The 18865-nt window shown below is 37.4% G+C and overlaps 1 long non-coding RNA gene across 2 annotated transcripts in view; it reads left to right on the forward strand.

Annotated features, from left to right (window-relative positions):
• The window catches only part of LOC145662837 (uncharacterized), a 127458-nt gene that overhangs the window by 38162 nt on the left and 70431 nt on the right, over positions 1–18865 (forward strand). The window lies entirely within an intron of this gene.

Genomic DNA, 18865 nt, shown 5'->3' on the forward strand with positions numbered 1-18865 from the left:
AACACTCCTAACTATATTTTGGTTGCACATTTTTGAATCTTTTTTCAATGCAAGAACCTTTAGGAATTTGTATAAATGACTTATTTGCACTTTGTAAAACTTTTTTCTCCTTTGCCTATCACGGACTAAATTTTCGTGACCACTCTACCTACTCCAAGGTCATCAGTTCAATTCCCCTTAACTTTATTGAAAACAAATTCTATCATTATTTTCTTTCTTCTACAAACGCATTGCTTATAGGAACAACGATCTTATTGTTTGATTGTTTACATTTCCATTACATTTTCCGATTTACCTCAACGGCTTGAGTAATTCAAGAAAAGAGGAAACAGAAAGATAACTGTTGGATGATCAATATATTCTAGTTTCATTCAAACCTGGAAAATGTGTAAACGTTATGTTTACTTGTTGATGTAAAACATCGGATGACTGGTCAAAAACCGAAAACAAAACCAACTCAAATTTATGTTGCACGACCAGTGTATATGTAACCTAATTTACGCCATACAGGAACTCGATATGAGTCAATCGATGTGTTGAATGTGTTTAGGAAATTTCAGTGTGTTGATATCAGAGATATTCATCTCTGAGTAATATGATGCTTCCTGACCAAGAGAGATACCATCTTCCGAATATCCACATTCTCCTTCTCGCTCCTTAGACAATCATTTATTTCGATTGTTGGAGTAAACAGGTTCCGGATAAGTAATTGCGTATGACTAATGTACTTTTTCTTTCTTCTTCACATTGACGCGTATAGATGAAATTTAACCTGAATTCAAGAAAAATCCAGAATATCATACCACCACGTACGTCAGCAATGACGGGATCGGGCATGATAAAATGACCGAATCCGTCAGACTTTGACAGTCGAGTACGATTGACAGTGTAGTGCACATCGAAGTTGTCAACACCTGCACCAGGCCTAACATCAGTTTTGCAGGTAATGTTTCGGTTTCAAGTAACTTCTTGTCGGCAGGCAGCCTCGGAACAAATTTAATATGGCGAAAGTTTAGTGGAGAACTCTCGATAACAAATTCACTATCATCCAAATTCTTCTAAATTTCCTTTAATGTAAGGCCTAATGTAAATGATACATAACCAGCTTGATTGGTTATTAATGGTTATTGTAATTTGTAATTTAGATTTTCACATTACTCTGGAATTGTTGTAATTTGTTGGTATAATTTGCTAAAGCCTATCAAGGTCTTGTCTGAGCATTCCGCTGTTACAGATATGTTCAAAATTTTGTAAATTAATTTGTTCTCTTTCTTTTCTTTTTTTCTTTCATGTTATTTTATTTTTCTAATAAATTGTATATTGTTAAAGGAGAGTTCTTCCATTGTGCTAGTCCTAAACCCAACCTTTCTAGGATAGAAATGTAAGGCACAACAAGATGAGCGTATCTTGATCCCTATATTCCTAGACAAAATTTAACTTGTAGTATCTCATATTTTTTCCTTCTGGCATGGGAAAATAGAGCCGTGAGATATTACATTCTATTTCTGTAATAACTAAACAAGGAGCACCGAGCATGCACTGAGAAAAATCCATTATCCGGACAGCGGTATATTGTACAAATACAAGGATTCGTTATGTTTACTAAGGAAATCTGTACGGAGCGTACTTTATCCATATGCTACACAGGTATTGCCTTTTACCCGCTTAGATATTACATCATGTCGCTGCAGGATGTCTGACATCTAACAATCTTCTGTATTTTACATACGTATACGTATGTTAAATACTTCAGCTATATGTTATATACGTCCATCTGTGTGTGAGGTCCTGACCTCCTATAGACACCTCTTTCTTGCACCATAGATGACGTCATGAAACAACGGTCGTTTGCTTGCGAGTTGGTTTATAAACGAGGTTGTTTACAAACGGAAAAGAAGAGTGGAAGGAAACAAAAGCCTGGGTAAGTGCAATAGTAAACTATCACTTTAGTTAAATATTCCATTAATTATATATTCCTTTAGTATAACTTGCTTTAATATAGTACTAAACAAGTAATGTGATTTATGACTACAATTCTTACTATTGTAACTCGTTAATGGTTGAGGAGAAAGGAATGGGTTAATCTGAATTTTGAGAAATCTTTGAATATTAATGTTTTGTAACTTTTTACATTTCAATGTACTCAAAATGAATGTTATGTGTTTATTCATTCCTTTTTATATGTGACGGTTTATTACTTGATGGAGATTTACTACAGGACTGCTTAACATAATTGCTAAGAAACCGTTTTCAGCGCGAACATTTTCTTATGTAGTGAATGAAGATTTAGGATTTAGATTTCTGGGCTTTCGGCATCAATGACCTTGTTAGCCCGTCACATGTGAGTTATGACGTCCCTCGGTGAGCACACTATCCGGGGAAAGGGAAGGAAGCAAACGGCCTGGGACCTATATGTTGGGTACCACCCGGCATTTGCCTGGTGTGAAATGAGGAAAACCCAAGAAAGCCTCATTCTTCGACCGAGTGCCCCTACCGGAATCGAACCTGGGTCCGCTCGTACCGAAGGCGAGAGCGTTAGCAACTACGCTACGCGGAGCCACTTGTGTCTAGAAAATTTATTTTTACTAGGATATTTGCAACAAAATTTATTTCATTTCTTTGTTTATTTTTATTTTTCTTTTTGTTTTTTAACAATAAAACAAAACATATTTTACAGCCTCACTGAAATTTAAAAACAGCAGTCAGTTCTTTTTGTTTTGTTTTGTTTTGTTTGTTATGTTCTCTAGTTAACTAATGTTTGAGTTACTAAGAATTAAAACATTATTATTATTATTTCATAATTTTGGAACCAAAAATTAGATGTTTTTATTTTTTTCTTTGTGTTGACGTCATTGTGGCAAGTTGGGGTGTTTGTATCGTACCTTGGCATTAATTTGGTTACTAGCACTTAGTTTCAAGGTCATAAGTTGCAGACCGCTTGAAACAGCTATTACACAGCTTGAAGAGTTAGGAGTGTCAGGCGTTTGACTTGCAGCTTTCGTTACAGCGTCTAAATTGCAGTATTGGATTGCGTCCAGCTTCTATCGCTGGTAAAACAGTTATATCGCTTTCGTAATATGGTAAGAAATACAATGTAACAGTTAGGTATAGTATATATGACTAGTTTAATCAGTCGGAAATTACTCTGTTTCCTTGTCTTATTCTTTCGATTATGTTTAAGTACTGTTACTTCATAGTATTGTTTCACTATTTCTAGAAGGAATTAAGTATTAACGAAGTAAAGAATAAGCAGAAGCCCACTTTGATTGACGTTTACTATTTCTCATACTTCATTGAGAATGTTTTGATCCCCAATTGCACAAACTTCTAGTATATGTATGTATGTATGTATTTATGTATATATGTGTGTGATTGATTGATTGATTTTTTGAGTTTTACGTCCCGTTCAGCAGCGAGGCTATATGAGACGTGGACCTACTGATTAACGTGGAATTAGAACCACATGAGCTCCCGCCGGGAATCGAACCCGGGTCTCCCGCGCCAAAGGCGCGCATGCTAAACGCTTAGCCACGAAGGAGCTCTCTCTCTCTATATATATATATATGTGTGTGTGTGTGTGTGTGTGTTTGTTTCTTTTTTTTGTTGTTGTTGTTGTTGCTTACACTGCTTTAGAGATGAGCTCCTTCATGGCTAAGTGGTTAGCGTACGCGCCTTTGGTGTGGGAAACCCGCGTTCGATTCCCGGCGGGAGTGGTTCGGAGTCCATGTTAATCAGTAAGTCCACGTCTCATACAGCCTCGTTGCAGAAAAGGATATTAAAATCAACTAAACACTGCTTTACAGATGGAGTTGTTTGATTCAGGGTTCGAATGAAGCTTTTTACGGGAAGCAGGCACGTAACCGAGGGGTGGGTCCAGACCCCCCCTTTGGATCCAGAAATGAAAAATATTAAGGAAAGATGAAACAGATGAATCAGCCTCAAAAATATAAAGCTACAAGAAGCGTTTGGTTACTCTTTCTTACGAGGAGCTTTGTGTGGAGGAAACGGGGGGGGGGGGGGGGTTGAGTTGAAATTAGATATTATTGTAACGGAACATTTCGAATTCCATCTAGCTCCATGTTAACCCTATGCAGCGGCGCAAATCTGTCTTCAACATTGAGAGGGACGCGTAAGACAGTTCTCATAATTTTTTTAAAGATGTTCAAAATATTTATGAAGTTGAAAAACAATGCTGCGGAGGATCAGGGGAGCAGAGTTATCTTCAAAATTGTGAGGCGGGCAGATTGAAGGCTTATTCTGGGGTGGGGACATCATTTCATCTTACTTTCCTTTGTGGCAATCGGACACAAATCATCACATTTCTCCCCCCAAAACGCATTTCAAATCGGATTATTGAGGGGAAAGTCCCCCCCACACTTCTAAGATTGAAGGGGACATGTCCTCATCCCCCCGGGATTTGCGCCGGTAACCCTATGGACTAAAATGACGATCGATAAACCGGTTCTTTCAGATAACCTGTCAGTTAGAACTTAAGCAATGCCCAGAATTACCAATAATATGAACCATTTTGAATTTCGCGGCAACACTAATCCATTTTATAGGATGTCTTTACTCCCGAAAGAGATCTCGTTGCTATCCTTGACGGCATTAAACTAAGATAAGAGAAATAGAAAGAAGACAAGAAGAACCGAGTTCGAATGACCTCGGAAGACTATGTCTTTGTTAATACTTTTTTCTATTCTTTTACGCAAGATTTCTTCATAATTCTTTAATTAAAATACTTACTAACATATCCTCATTTTATTGTCCTAACAAATCAATATGGATATGTTGTCAGTAAAATAGTTTAGATTGATCGATCCCCTGGTGTTGTAACCACAGTATTTCAAGTCACGCACCCCCTTCCATTACGAAATCCTGGCTAAACGAACGAATATATGCTACCAGTAAAATAGTTTAGAATGATCGAACCCAAACGAAGCAGGTAATTAACATTAGTACTAGGTATGTGTAGACTAAATGAGGTGATTTGCTTCGTGACCCTTCGAACAATGTACGAAGCGGATGCAAGCAGTTAGTACATGGAGTTAGCTTACCTAAATTTAGATTTCGCTTTCCGAAATCTTAATGGATGTATTAAGTGATTTCGTTACTTACACTCTCAGTCTCTAAATACAAGGATTCAAAACACATTTTCGATTCCAAACTATGACTCTGCTAGACAAAGAAAGCATAGTCCAGTGTATGTTTTACTTCATTTTCATATACGTGCTTGTAGGTTTTCTCGGGGACTTGGTTTCCTCCCACTTTCTCATTCCACCAAATATTCCATAACCATTAACTTGCTTTAATTACCGTCTCCCTTAGCCTAACAGCATAATCGTGGGACATTAAACTCAAAGACTTTATTTTTATTTTCAAGTAATTACTTTTCTCTCCCTTATTTATTTTTAATTTAATTTCTCTTTCAATTTCCCTCTTTTAGGAACATCAACATAATTTGCAATTCTTTCTCATTATAATAACACTATTAAAAGTCCCATATGCAGCTTACCACGTTGTAACCCAGCGGAAACGGATGAACAACAAATATTGTCGAAAATATGTATTGCTTACAGCGGCGTAGCGAGCATTACAAGATTGGGAGGGGGATGAAACTTGAAATTGCCAAGTCTTTTTATTTATTTATTTATTTATTTATTTATGACTTCTTTTACGTGGCGAAGTTAAGGCTCTGCAGCCTTCTCCGAGCACTTAACCACGTGCATACATTCTTTTCTTTTTTTTTTTAAAAAAAAAAGCACCAATATATAGAAAATATTAACAATTACAAAAGAAAAGTATTAACCACATAAAGAAAGAATATACCACTGAAGTAAAAAAAAATAGTTAAACACTTCAAAAACAAAAATGGAAAATAATATACAATATAGGAAACAAAATAACATGGAGAAACTTAAAATGCATATATCATGTAGCGGTACCAGAACTATGAATATATAAGCTGTACAAATTAGCATAGGTTACCTATTGGTTGTGTGTTCATATGTGGGTTATTAATAATCTCGTAAAACGAAGATGACTCATGAGCTACCAGTATCCTTATCTTTACTTAAGAGAAGGGAATTTACAGATTTTTTAAATTTGGCAACTGTGGAAACGTTGTGTATTAATTGAGGTAAACTGTTCCAGAGGCGTGTAGTACTTACTGTGAAGGATTTTGAGCATGAATCAGAATTGTGACTGGGTATGGAGAGTAAGAAATTATCTTGTGATCTTGTGCTTCTAGTATGAAAGTCTGATAAATATAAAAATCTACGGGCAAGATACGATGGTTCTGACGTAGTAAGTATTTTGTACAATAGGGTAAGATTATGTAAATTTCTTCTTCCAACTAACGTCAGCCATGACAGTTTTTTATAAAAGGATGTGAGATGTTCCCTGTAAGTTATATTGAAAATAAATCTAACGCATGCATTTTGCACTCTTTGCAAGCGCTTTGATTGATTTTCTGTTAGATCAGAATAGACTGAGTCGCAATAGTCAAGATGTGGAAACACCAGTACCTTGACAAGTTTGATCTTCAGAGATATTGGTAAGAAATTTCTTAGTCGGTTTAACGTATGCAGGGCACCAAATGCTCTCTTACAAACTCCATTTATTTGTTCTGACCAGGAGAGATTTTGATTTAGTATGACTCCCAAATTTTTGACAGTTGTGGAGAATGGAATAACAGTATTGGACAATTTTATATTCGGGAGCTGATAGATATTAATAGAAGAGAGAATTCTTGGAGAGCCAATTAAGATGCACTGCGATTTTGTTGCATTTAATTTTAACCCATGAGCCGTAGACCACTCGCTGATTTTGTTTAACTCAGTATTTATTTTTTCAATCGCATTATTAATATCTTGTGGGGGAAAAGAAGCATATAACTGAAAATCATCAGCGTAAATATGGTATTTACAATAGGTGAGAATTTTAGGGAGATCATTAATGTAAAGGGCAAAGAGAAGGGGACCTAGTACGCTACCCTGCGGCACTCCACTGTTGATACAATGCCATGTCGATATGTGATCCTGATTGATCACTACTCTTTGTTTACGTTCATGAAGGTAAGAATGAAACCATTTAACCACTGGTTCAGAAAAATTAAACAATAATGATAATTTCTGAAGTAATATGTCAAAATCAATCGTTTGAAATGCTTTACTATAGTCAAGTAGAGTCAAAAGCGTTAGTTTTCTATTATCAATAGCCCATCTTATATCCTCAGTTACGTTTACTAGTGCAGTGCATGTGCTGTGATTACTTCGAAAACCAGATTGAAATGTATCCAATAAATTATTTGTTGTTAAGTATTCCCGAATTTGATCATTTACAATATATTCAAAAACTTTTGAAAGCACGGGAAGGACACTAATAGGACGATAGTCTGAGATATTGTCAGCGTTGTTCCTTTTTGGAAGTGGGCGGACCTTAGCGAGTTTCCATACTGTGGGAAAAGTACCTGTGGCAAGAGAGTAATTAAATATGTCAGTGATAGGATTAAGTACATGCGGTAGGATTTTCCTGATCATGGTTATTGAAATATCATCTGTACCAGTGGCTTGAGATTTAATTCTTTGGATCGCTTTTAATACATGTGCAGGCTGTACGTGAGAAAACGAGAACAGAGAGTTAATTTCTGAAGCTACAATATTATTCATTGTTTGCAGTTTCATGGAGGCTGGTATCATACGGCTTTGACGGAAAAAAGTGTTCAATTCATCTGGCGTATAGTTAACTGCGTTCTTGGCTATGTTTCTCCCAACACCTAATACTTTTAGCCGTTTCCAAAGAACTGTTCCATTATTTTCAAATTCAAGTATTTCATAGGCAAAGCGCCGTTTTGCCTTCCTTACTTCTTGAGTGCAACGGTTTCTTAATATTCTATAGTTTTCAAATTTTGTATTGGGACTTATTGTGCTATCACTGGAAGGATCACTATTTTTCACATGTCTCCTGTATGCTCTATAAGCTTTATCTCTCCGCGCCATTAACGAACGTAATTCATCGGTTAACCATGGTGATGGAGGTCGCGAAACGCGTTTCTTAACTATAGGGGCGTGTCTATCATACAAATTTATTATTAAAGAATTTAGAGTATTTACCTGCTCGTCAACTGTAGGGAGGCAGTTTATTGAGTGCCACGGCAAGCAGGCAGCGTCGATGTTCAGGTCTACTTCATTGGTTTCTTTTTTTAAAAAATGTCAAGTCTTGTTAAAAAAAATGCCAAGTGTTTCGAAAATCTTACAAACCCTGTGGAAAACTAATATTACAGGAACCTTATTTTCATATTCGTTCCATTTCATGCCCTGTCTGAGACACGAATAACATCAGCCCTTGTTCCGCTCTCGAGTCCAATTTAACATCTAACCTCAGGATCATTATCATCACCCACGATGCACAACTGTTAATTTGATAACTCATGGCTATGTCAGGTAACCTCCGCCAGCTAATCTTCACGAGAACCTTTAAAGTTACAATCAGTTGTAGAAATGCATTTAAAAACGTAGAATAAGGTAGGATATATTTACTGTTTGTGATGTAGGAGTGCCTAATTTACATATTAAACATTCAATTGAGGGGTTCAGTGAGGACCAGGCTAACCTACATCCAGGTCAAGATTGAGATTTTGACGGAACAGCATACCAATGTCATTAATTGACCTTTGCCTCAACCACTTGTCGGTGTAGCTTGTCCTGAGTTAGGGGCGGATCCAGGGAGGGTCTATCGCCCCCAAGAAGAGGAAACTTTGTGTATTTTAATATAAAATAAAATCCACCCAGAGTTGAATCTCTTAAAAGTAGCGATAGCTTGTAAGTAGTGGCATTACAACCCACCGCCCCCCAGTAGTCCATCCTGGATCCACCCCTGTTGTATACTAAGCCAAACTATGAATATCAGACGTATCCTTTGTAACATGCTGTTTTCATTTGTTTCCTTTTCTTTCAGAAAGTTAAAATTGTCAGTTAGCCTAGTCTCTCGCTAAACTGTCAATTGTGACAAAACACACCAATAATTGTTGATGCCAACTAAAACATACATATCCAAAGCCTACAAAATATATCACATTATTTAAGTTTTTTTTTTTGAAATTCCTTGCAATGTTTTTCTTCGTGCCAAGCATCCGAAAGTCATCTTGAATTCTGACCTTCTCATTTCACTACTTTTCTTTGAAGTGTAAAACTGCACAAATTTTTTTTTTGTTTTTTCCTCTCTCTCGCTCTCTTCAGTCCTTCAGTCTCCCCCACTTTGATTTCATGATTTCGCACTCTGATGAAAAGTATTAAACACCAAAACGGAAAAGTACTAATATATAACCTCTCTTTTAGTAGCCCCTCCAACCACGCGCCCGGGGCACGTGCCTTGCTTGCTCGCCCATAGCTCTGTGAGCTATATAAGTAACATACAATGCGCGCGCATATGTAAACTTGGTGCCAGCTTAGATTCTCGCTGAGAAAGTATACATATAATGTTGGTTCGAATTCCATCAAAACCGTAGGCTCATTTTTGTGTAACCTTGGTAGTGAAGAAGACAGTAGACTTCAACAAATATTCCTGTCGGGCCTCGATGGCTCAGTGGTAGAGCGTTCACCTCTGGTGTTTGGGGTCTTTGATTTGATCCCAGCTCGCGCCAAGTAAACTTTGTGGTGGACAAACACCGTGTGAGTGGGTTTTCTCGGGGTTCTCCCGTTTCCTCCCACTTTCTTCATTCCACCATTTCATTCATTATATCATCATCAGCGTCTCCTTTAGCCTAGCCGGTATATCCGTCGCATGTAAAACTCAGATTTCAACAAATATTCTCTTTCCAGCAAGACATTAGGTTAAATTGGAAACAACGATCTAGATCACATACTTCCAACTTCATTATTCATACAACTGTTATATACAGGATGCATCAGAAGTCCCTTGTCATCCTTTCTGAAAACTACAGGGATGTAGTTTCATTGAGTGCGAGATAAGAGATACACATTAGGCCCAGAAGGATACTTTCGGATTACATCACGCGGACGGTCGCCATCTTAGATTCGAAATTGTAATACGGATGATAAGTGGGTAGTGTGATACATGGCCATGCACTAAAATGTTCTGAGGATGTCAAATGTGCAATCAGATATCATTTAACTTATTCTGGTGAAATGTTATTGGCAGTGAACCAAGTGAGACTATATGTAGTATGTCATACCCTTCTGTTTTTTTTTTCAGTGATAGAGACATACCGTTTCTGGTTTTTTAGTGATCAAGATATACCTTCAGGGAAGAATAAATGCTGAATACCTTTAATAAATCCATTTTTATATATTGACAAAGATTTTATTTCTCATGTAGAAGTAACTTCTAAGTTGACAATACTGACATTTTTTTTACCTTTTTCTACCTTTTGTTTGTAAAATGAGGGGTTTTCAAAGAAGTTCATTAGTTTATATTTTGATGTGCCATATTGAATTGTTTCTTTCGTATGTTGGTATGTGTCGTCTTGTCTGAAGTCTTATAAGCGTCGTGGTCTGAGCGTGGGCGGATTTAGGGGATTGCAGTGGGGGCGAATCTTACAGGAGTTTGAAATACCCCTCATTCGAGTGTGTGGTCCAGGAGTTTTCCCGCTGGAAATTGTTAATATTAAAAGTCGGTTTTTGAGCACTTTCGTGTATAATTCTCTGATACAAGGTAAGGGGCTTTTTTTTTTTTCAGAAAGTTGTTCACGATGGATGGATCAGTCTCTCCATTTTTTCTCCGTAACTAAAGAGGCTTTCCAGTGGTTTTCAGACATTATGTAAATAGAAATGCAATCTTGTAGGCTTCACACTTCACTGCATTTGAACATTTAGATAGCCGATATGTCGAGTCAAAATCGTAATAAAACTCACCGCCTCTGATTGTACCCACTTCGAACACATTTCCCTGTTATAGCCAGGGGTAAAAGCGAGGGGGAACGCGGGAGACACAGTTTCTCACCTCGAAAAACATGTACGGCGTCTCCCAGACCCTAAAATGGTACAATGGGCAAAGATAGGCAGGAGGAACGGCGTGGAGTGATGCCGCTACCTACCGCCCCCCCACCTTTTCAGGTCCACTTTTACCCCTGGTTATAGTATATGTTCCACATGTTCCTACTGAGCAATAAACATTTGCAGAAGCTTCTTCCAATTAATGTGGACACAAAGTAGGATATAGGGTCAAATTCGTGCACAGACGATGGCGATACTTTGTTCTAGATGATAAAAATTATGAATATTTACTGCACAAACCATAGGCTTAACATGTCCACAAAGCTAGAAATTGAACAGCGTTAGGTCCGGTGATCGGGCAGCCATTCAACTGCCTCTCGTCGATCAACTCATGTTTTAGGGAATTGTTCAAGTAGTTCCACGAATCCATAATGAAGAAAGCGCCATGGTGTTGAAAAAACTGCGAGAATGTACCATCCTCGGGCATCGCAGCTCGCAATATCTATCCCTGTACGAACGTGAGGTATTATTCCGCAGTTAATTTTATGGAATGAAAAAGTGACTGATTAGACGTATTCCTCATTTATCTGCCAACACCATAATTAATTTTCTTTGCGCTGGTCATGTTGGAGGGGTCTTGCACGCGGGGTTGTCAGGTGACCAATTGTGCATGTTCTGCCTATTAACCTTCCCATTTACGTAGAGGTCAGCTTCATCTGAAAAGAGTATTTGCATAAAAATGTTAGAGTTTAACCATAATTACTCGATAACTCGGTCACAAAACTGCACTTGGCGACCAAGATCGTTCTCGTGGAGATGTTGCTTCATTTGCACCTTGTACGGATGCACTTATACACGCGCAGACCCTATGACTCAACCCACATTGCATTAATAAATGACGTGTGCTCCTTTGGGGCTACATCGAGAAGGAAGTCAGCACTGCCGTAGGCGTTGCTTCATCTGTAGCTGTCTACGATCGTCCGCTACGACGTATGTCCACGAGTGTGCCCGTCTCCTCAAATTTAGTTAATTACTGTGACACTGCAACATGTAACACAGTCACATTGTGGATGATTCTGTTTGCAATCGGTAACCACTGCACAGGCACTCCTCCCGCCCCGCAGTTTGAATATTTCGATACATTCCTCACGTTCTAACGGTATGGTTCTACATCTAGAAGAAAGAGGTAAATACAACGTTCAATGGGCAATAACTTTTCACCAAATTAAGCTCCATGGAATCTGATTGCATATTTGACATACTGAGAAAATTCTAGCCCGTGGCCATATATACACCCTCCATTCCAAAAGAAACCGAACGTTTTAAAAAAACAAAAAAGCAATGTACATTTTGGAACAAATCATTTTTATTAATCAATGTATTCCCCTTCTGCATCGATACACATATTTGCACGCTCCAACAAGTTGTCAAACGACTTCTCCATGTCCTTTATTGGAATGGTCTTTAGGACGGCGGTCGTCGCCTTCTCAATGGCATCAATCGATGCGTGCCACTTTCCTTTCATCGCCAAATGCAGTTTCGGGAACAGATAGAAATCGCTAGGAGCGAGATCTGGTGAATAGGGCGGATGATGCAACCGAATAATGTGATTTTTGACCAAAAATTCAGTTACAAGTCGCGAACGATGTGATGGTGCATTATCGTCCAAAAGAGTCCAAATGCCGATTTCGCGATATTCGGGCCGAATACGACGAATTCTTGCCAGCAAACGCTTCATGACGCCCAAGTAAAACTCTCCAGTGACTGTCTGGCCGGGCTGAACAAATTCTTTGTGGATAATTCCTTTTGAATCGTAAAAACAAATCAGCATCACCTTAACTTTTGACTTCACCAAGCGACTTTTTTTGGGTGTTCCTTCATCCGGCGCTCTCCATTCAGCACTTTGCCGCTTTGTTTCGGGCTCATATTCAAAACACCAAGTCTCGTCACCAGTTACAATCGATTTCAAGAAGTTTCGATCCTGCCGAGCACTTTTAACGATGTCTTTGCAATGCGCAATTCGATCAACTTTTTGGTCTTCGGTGAGTTTGTGTGGTACAAACCGCGAATTAACCTTCTTAAGGCCCAAAACTTCGGTCAAAATGCGGTATGCGGTTGTTTGAGGAATGCCTAATTCCATTTCAATAACTTTCACCGACGATTTTTTGTTATGTTTGATGAATTTACGCACTTTTTTGATGTTTTCTTCCGATAATCCGGTTCTGGGACGGCCTGATCTTTCATCATCATCCAGCGTCTCTCTACCCGATTTGAATCGCCTGAACCACTCGTAAACTTGCGTACGGGATAGACACTCATCACCATATGCATTTTGTAGCATTTGGTGCGTTTCACTAAAAGTTTTACCCAGTTTAACACAAAACTCAATTGCAGCTCGTTGTTTGAAACTCATTTTCCGACCGATGTACACAACACACTGACAGTTGAAACGCAAGAACTTTGTTGCCATGCATCCAAATGTCATGACATTTATACCAGTTGTCAATGAGGGACTACGCCATCTACCGGTAAAATATTACAACAGATGGCACTAGTGGTACTATTTGTTTTCAAAAGTTCGGTTTCTTTTGGAATGGAGGGTGTATATATATCACATTACCCACCAATTTATAACAAACAAATTTAATCCAAAATGGCGGCCATCTGTGTGAGTATTCCCAAACGGCCTAATGTATCATCCATCTCACATTCAATTAAACTACACCCGTGTAGAGTTTAGAAAGGAACTTCGTATGATGTATACAGGGTGTTTCGAAAGTCCCCTGACACAGAGTAACTCTGTTATCAGAGTTACAACAAAATGTAAGAGGAAAAACCATTTCTAAATATGTTGTTTTCAATCTAAAGTGAACACTTTTTAAATCGGAGGAGCCGTTTGGGCTGTACTCTTTATGCGCCCAATGTGGAATGAAAATGCAATGTTACCATTTACCTGGACCCACAACATATGTGAAGGAAGTTACTGTTTGAAATGGGCCATCGACATGTTAACGTAAAAGACAGTAACTTCATTCACTTATGTTGTGGGTCCAGGTAAATGGCAACGTTGCATTTTCATTTAACATTGGACGCATAAAGAGTGTACAGCCAAACGACTCATCCGATTTCGAAAATTCTTTCAACTTACATTGGAAACATCATATTTGGAGACGGTTTCCCAATTACATTTTGTTGTAACTCTGATAATAACCGAGTTACTTTATGTCAGGGAACTTTTGAGACACCCTATATATCTTATGGAATATATGTTTGATGTCCCTATAACTGTAGTATAATTTTGTTTAAATTTACAAGTTATTACAAGTAGATTCTGACTTACATGCGTAAGAGTTTGTATGTAACTAACTAATGAATTGTATTTCATGAAATTTACATTGAAATATTTAACACAAAATCTTTTATATTCATGCTTAGTGACTTGGCTTTGGACTGCAACTGATTATTGTACCCCATTATTGCTTGAGAAGAAAACCGATGTCCGAATCTTCATTTGGAGAAACCAAAGTTCTATTGGAATGCTGAGGATTGCAATTATTAATTTCTAGACTTCAAGGTGCGTAAATTATATCTAGGTATATTCTGTGTTTATTGTTATAACTACTATTACTATTATTGGGTTTAGAATCAATCAAGTACTTCGTGATATTTTAGAGGGATCAAGATGGCTGCCAGATAGATAAATATTTGAGCGTCAGGCCCTTTATTTCTTTTCAATTTTATATTTAATCAATGTCTATTTTTCCCCCTCATTATTCCACCAAATCGTATTCCAAGATCATCAATTTTCAATACTCATTTGGGACTGTCAGCATACAAAGCATAACCGTAGGACGTAAAACAAAGATTTATTTTTCGTTTTCATGTCTTTTCTTCATAGCTGTGAAAAATAACGCCTTCAACATCATAAATTTGTATGCTACTTGCCTGCATTCGAGCACAGTAATCAACTATTTGGACATTACGAAGCAAAGCAGGTCTACTTTGCAATGTGACATAATGATATTGGTGTTGCGATGTTCAGCACCGTAGATAATTAAGCAGTGCTAGTAAATAAATTTGTAACAATTGTATTGGTGTTTAGCTTGCATGACCTCTAGACGGGCCATTTTTTTACAACATATTGTTACTTGTACTCTATATGAGGGGCCGCGGTGGCTCAGTGGTAGAGCGTTCACCTCTGGTGCTTGGGGTCCCGGGTTCGATCCCAGTCCCCGCCAAGTGAACTTTGTGGTGGACAAACACCGTGTGTTCTCGGGGTTGTCCCGTTTCCTCCCACTTTCTTCATTCCACCATTTCATTCGTTACTCATCATCACCGTCTCCTTTAGCATACCCGGCAAAATCGTGGAACGTAAAACTCAAATATTTCATTTCATATAAACTTTGGTGCAAAGTAACCCCATAGATGAAGATATTTTGCACCACATACAAAAAAGCATGTTCAACATACTAACATAATGTTTGTCTGCAATGTTTTCTCTCCTGTATTTATACATTTCACTTTTTACACAAAACTGCATGCAGTCTACAAATATTGATGTTGGAATTATGGTACCGGTATCAGTACTTAGTATGAATTATCGATATTTGTAAAGAAAATTATGTATTTTCTGGTACCGAAATAGGAGCCACATTCTGATAGTTTAGCATGACCCACAAAAATGGCAACTGAAAAACACAAAAAATCTCCGTGAACAGATTTGCCTTGGCTGCTCTTTATATCCAAGAATATCTTCTCAACCGTAATCAGTGGAAGATAAACGGGATTTGGGGCTTTCAGGCTGAAGCCCACCCAAATTGCAGGATTTCTTTTTAAAAAATCTAATTTAGTCATTCCTATGCGTATGCCCGTCAAGCCCTTCAAAAAGTCTAGTGATTTCTAAATAAACGAAGTATTTCTGTGTGAAGTCCCTCTCAAACTATTCTTCTGAATCCGCCGCTGTTCGTAATTTATTTTCCAACAAGAAATCCATTTCGACATCTATCTAAAGAGGAAATTTTCCTAAAGTTAGACGGGAGGAGGTGCCAGTAGTAAGAATTTCCCATTTAAGGGGTTACGTTGACCCGGTGCAAAGTAACCACGATTTCAGGCTCAAAACAGCCTTCTCCCAGTGTTATTTTTCTATGACTTTACAATGTTTCACCCTTCAGTTTCAACTATTGCTTGGAAGTCCCATCATACACAGTAGAATTCTACGAAACCGACTTAACTTTGACGGAAATTCTTGTAGGTGATATCTTCCAAATTTTGTCTGCATTTACAGTGAGTGCTTTCCATACCTCTACAACAACAAACCCTTCAGGTGATTAGAACTGATGTTAACCGCCAACATTATAGCCAAAATCCAGTTAGATGTTCTATCTTACGGTGGCAGTTGAAACTTTCTCTTTACAGTTCATGGGTTTACCGACGGAAGACTGTGTAACTTTTTTCGTATTTTGTACGAAGTTAACCCTGAAGTGCAAAGTAACCCCGTCTTAAGGTACTTACAGATTACCTAGGTAGTTAGCAATTTTCACATTCTTTTTTAAGGTGGTAACAGTTGGAGCCAAGGGATGTGCGATATTTCGATTGAACGATTAATATTTTCAAATATCAAACTATCGATATCGAAATTTTTGACCGATATATCGATGTTTTTGATCTTTATCAATTTCTATATTTTCGATTTTTGATATTGCTTATATTTTGTTATTGCTGTATTTTTTGATATTTCGAACAAGTTTCAATAGTATTTCAATATCGATTATCTATTTCAAAATTTGGATATCACAAAGCCCTATCGAAACCCCTCCGAAATGAAGTTTTTGTCTATGGCCTGATTAGGGTTGCGCACGGCACGAGACTAGACAGAATTTTTGTTACGAAATTCGAGACGAGGCATAGCTCTTCCAATAGAAACAGATACAGATTTCGAGAGGAGACAACTTTCGCGACATCTTTGCGAGAGGTGACAGTCTCAAATCATTTCTCGTGCGCACCCCTAGCCCATATCGTGCGTTATCAAAAAGCATGTTAATGAGAAATAACAACATGTAAATACAATATAGGTAGTTAAAAACATTTTTGGTTTCATTCTTCAGTAATGCATTATTATTAACCTCAGTATTTTATAGTCCATTCTTAATCTTAAGGTGATGTATAATTAAGTTTTGAATTCGGTTAACTTATTTTGTTTCTCAAATTGTTTTAAAAATGTATGTACAAACATGTTTATTTTCATTCTTGAGTGCTTAAAGTCACTATAGTTATTAAACATAGTATTTAATATTGTACTCTTAACGTTAAAATAATATACAGTTAACTTTTGAATTCAGTTAACATTTTTCTTACTGAAATTGCTTTAAAAAAGTATGTAAAAACGTTTTTATTTTCTTTCTTGAGTGCCAAAAGTGATGCACAGTTATTAACATTAGTACTTTACACTCTATTCTTAATTTTAAACTGATAAACAGTGCGTTTCTGAATAAATTATGTCAAGTTATTTGAGTGGCGAACACTGGTAGAAAATTCTGACTACTACTGGAACATTTTGATTTTAAGCTGACGACTACTGGTGCAAGGATTTTAAAATATTGGTTTTCCTTCAACGGCTACTCCTTTTTGAATTCTGACTATATGGTCATTATAGGAAGGATCAGTGAGTCTTTCCAACTATGGTACAGCTCCGACAGATTCACGATGCTCAGAGAAGAGACAAAATAGTATGTTTTCAACCTTAAAGTGAGAACCACTGGCGTTTTTACCCTACTATGCAAAAGTAAGTGGGTACTCCAATGGGGTTCCAATGCGGTACCTAATTTCTGCATTTTAGATATATGGAAATGCATGTGTCTAAAATGTAAAGAACTGATATTTGTTTACTGAAAACTGCAACTCGGTAAGCCTTACGGATACCGAGATATGGGAAAATAAAGAGCGACACGATATGTATGTGGGGCTTGGGGCTTGCATACTTGAAGGTACAATTTGGAAAATGAATTAAAATATGACTAAGGCTTTCAAGATATTGTCAAATAAAGGGAGGACCATTACAAGTATGAGATTTTCGTGTTAGATGATAAAATTTCCGAAACCGGTCATGGAAAGTTAATAAGCACCAGTAGCAATTCCATCTTCAAGTAATTAGATATTTCTATGGGGTGTTAGAACATCTTACAGTCTACTAAGATTAAATTTTAAAAGCTTTTGAAAATATAACTTGACATTTGTAAAGAGTATTAGAAATATGTAAGTATAAATATGTTTACCTAAAACTTCCAGCCAGTACATCTAACATATAGAGAAACACCGTAAAATAAAAGAGTATGAGATGTTGAAACTTCGGAACAATTATTGGTCCCAACAAAATTAAATAAGATGGTACTTCTATGGGTTAAGTGAGTACCTCATTACAATTTCGATGGAAAGATTAGTTCTAGGTTTTCTTCAGGCAGTTCCAAAGGTTCATCGAGCTGTGTAAGAGAGTGAAAATTTCCTGTGAATATCTAATATAGTAACCAAAATACAACGAGTCATATGTTTTATGACGTAAAAATAGAGATCTTTTAGGATTTGTACTTCTGGGTCTTTGCTACAAGAAAGAAATTCAAAAACCTACTGTATATACCTTAATAGACAATTAAATCAGTGAGGACACAGTAACTTCGTGGTGGGGTGTTTACCTAGTATGTTTTGCAGAAACTACACTGGAGTATTCTCTTAATCCACAGAGATACGATCACACTTAACTGCCCATTTAATTTTAAAATGAAATTAAGGCAAATGAATGTTGATGATAGAATTGATGGAGTGCAAAGGTGGGAGGAAACGGGAGTACCCCGAGAATACCCACGAATACGATGTCGACTACAAACTGACTTGGCCGCGGATCGAACCAGGGACCCAAT

This window comes from Thermobia domestica, chromosome 10 (assembly GCF_964235325.1).
Source record: "Thermobia domestica chromosome 10, izTheDome1.hap1.1, whole genome shotgun sequence".
NCBI lineage: Eukaryota > Metazoa > Arthropoda > Insecta > Zygentoma > Lepismatidae > Thermobia > Thermobia domestica.